Here is a 2,921-nt window from a genome sequence, read left to right on the forward strand (position 1 = left end):
TTCTTCTTTAATTTTCTGTGAGCACTCTGGGATGGTATCTCTTTCATCTGTACATTTTCATTGACTGTTGGTGCCTAATGCAGTTTTTGAGCCATATAGCACATTATGTGATTGAAAGCTATGGTGTGCGTTTACATCAAAATACATCAAAAGACACATTGTTATTAATGGCCCTCAAAATATACCTCCTCTTCCTAGCTTCTAAGGCCACTACCCCATCATTCATGCTACTATTTGAAGTGGCTCTGGAAGGCCTCTTTCCTAAGTGTCTTTCCTTATGCTGTGGTGCTTGCCTTTACAACTTGAATCAACTGAAAGCATTTGCCCTTCATGACCATCTTGACTTTGGAGAAGAGCCCGAAGTTTCACGGTGCCAGATCTGCTGAATAAAGTGTGTGAGAGTTTGACTTAAAGGCCTATAATGGAGGAAAAATATAGTGAATGTTGCTGCCACGTGCTGTCCAGCAGAAAGGCAGGCTCCTACCGACATGACAGGAGCCTTCTTTTTTTTCTGGTTGCTGAGGGTGCCTTCAGGGCAGGTGTGGTAAGGCCTGAGGAACAGGGGATTCAAACCACAGCATCCTGAGACTGACTGCTTTGTTTAAGCAGGCACTTAAACAACTGAGCTAATGGGCAGGCTCCCTAAACTCTCTCATTCTGAAAAGATTCAGAATGCCAACAGTATGCCTACTCAAGAGCAAATACTATACTTTAATAATAAAAAATCACAAAGAAGCACCTACTTCTCCTCTATTATATTGGTAAATACAGAGAGGAACAATTAAAAATAGACTTTATTTTAATCACTGTTCATATATGTCAGAATTACTTATGGAGGTTTTACAAAAGAAATATCTAAATCCAAGCTTCACTTTTTTTTTTTTTTTTTTATTTTAGGCAAGGGTCTACAGGGTGTTCAAGGTCTCACTACTAGATTGGACTCATAGTGATCCGCCTGTTTACAGCCTCCCAAGAGCTGTGATTACAGGTGCGCACCACCATGCCCAGTCTCAATCACTATCTCAGTGTGCCCTGGGGGCGGGGCTGGCATGGCAGGCTTAGGGATTGAACCCTTAGTCCCTGTGCCTGCTTGCAGGTGCTTTAATCTGCTGAGCTATTTGGCCGGCCCTCCAGGCTTCACTTTTGAAGAAGGTTGCAATGGTGGATCAGGATCTGAGTATTTTTATTGTACTTATTTATCTTCAGTGGTACAGAGGATCAAGCCAGGGCCTTGTGCATGCTGGCAAGCCCTCTCCTTCTGAGCTACAGTGTTAGCTCAAGACCCAACTATTTTCGGACAGCCCTTACTAAACCCTGCTGTTTCCTTCTGGTGAGTCACTGGTTTTAGGTTGGCCTGGACACTTTGGTTTTTGTCGGCAATTGTTTGGGTATGCAGACAGCTTTTCTTGCAGATTTATTAGCAGTAGTAAAGAGCTTGACTTCCAGCTCTTTTAGAGTCTGTTTCAGATCTTTCTTCCCCAGTGAGGAGTTTCTTTTGTTCTAATTTTGGCTTCTTCCCTGGACTGAACCTGGTGTCTGGTGGTCTGAAGGCCTTTCTCTTCTGCCCTGAACTCTGTTGGAAACAGGACTATTTTTGGAGATGTCATCCCTGTGACATGTTTTTGTTCCTGAACATTTTCTTTCACTGAAGTCTTGCCTGTCGGTACCAGCTGTAGAATTTCAGTCAGACTCATTTGCTTTGGGTTTTTACTTTGTCAGTCTTTTTCTTGAAAGAGCCATGGCTTTTGGAGGAAGCACTGCTGGTTTTAGGTGCCACACCACGTTTAATTGGAACTGATACAGCTGTCTTAGTTTTTGCTTTAACTGTTTGTTTTCCTTCTTCAATTTTTGTTTTTCACTATATTATTTCTCTTTTCTTAGTCTCTTTTTCATTCATTTTATGGATGGACATTTTATTGGTTTCATCCTGACAAGTGATAAAGGAGGAGAAGATAGAAAGGGAAACCAATTTCTTGGGTTTCACAAGTAAGAGTTTCATACTTTCCCACTTCTCTGGAAATTGTTCTGCAAGACTTTCCATTATAGCAATGATGTTTCCAATGATGTGTTGAGTCTGAGGTGTGGCCCAAGCGTAGAGCACTGCAAAAAGCAATTTTGGAGATGTTTAAGACAATCCTACCTAAGGAGCTGTTGATCTATTTGGATAAATTCTTGGCCAGAAGGTTTACAGGTGCGGAAACTTTCTTTCTGTGATAGAAATGTCTTCCTATGTGTGAGGGTAAACATCACCTAACTCTTTCATCAGTAAGCAAGAAATCAAAACTACTCAGGAGGCAGAGCATGGCTTCATAAACTTTCTTTTCTATTTTGAAAGGTCAGAAAGTTCTTCCTACCTGAGCGATTGTTTTAGCTCCATGCTTGTTTAGGAAGTTTCTATAGAAACATTCTGCTCCACTGACTGGAGTTTATGGTTGGCAAATAAACAGATTTCTGACAAATCTGATCAAATCCTGTGAGGCAAGGAGAATCTGATCCTCAGTTCTTTTGTAGAATTTTCCATAATTCCACACTAAAAACAAATTTTCATTCTCATTGAGAAGCAACTCGTTCTTTCCACTTTTGGCTAGGAGGAGGCTAAGGTGCAACTTTCTTCGGTCATCCCGAATCCGGGTTCATCCGACACCAGCCACCTCCAGCATGCCGCCCAAGTTTGACTCCAATGAGATTAAAGTCGTGTACCTGAGGTGCACCGGTGGCGAAGTTGGCGCCATGTCTTCCCTGACCCCCAAGATCAGTCCCTTGGGTCTGTCTCCAAAAAAAGTGGGGGATGACATCGCCAAGGCAACTGGTGACTGGAAGGACCTGCTGATCACAGTGAAACTGACCATTCAGAACAGACAGGCTCAGATTGAGGGGGTGCCTTCTGCCTCTGCCCTGATCATCAAAGCCCTCAAGGAGCC

At 42.7% G+C, this 2,921-nt stretch overlaps 1 pseudogene; it reads right to left on the minus strand.

Annotated features, from left to right (window-relative positions):
• Nucleotides 1–261: 261 nt before the first annotated feature.
• On the minus strand, nt 262–2,732 carry LOC101584048 (annotated as a pseudogene).
• Nucleotides 2,733–2,921: the final 189 nt, after the last annotated feature.

This window comes from Octodon degus, unplaced genomic scaffold, assembly GCF_000260255.1.
Source record: "Octodon degus isolate 3935 unplaced genomic scaffold, OctDeg1.0 scaffold00086, whole genome shotgun sequence".
Taxonomy (NCBI): domain Eukaryota; kingdom Metazoa; phylum Chordata; class Mammalia; order Rodentia; family Octodontidae; genus Octodon; species Octodon degus.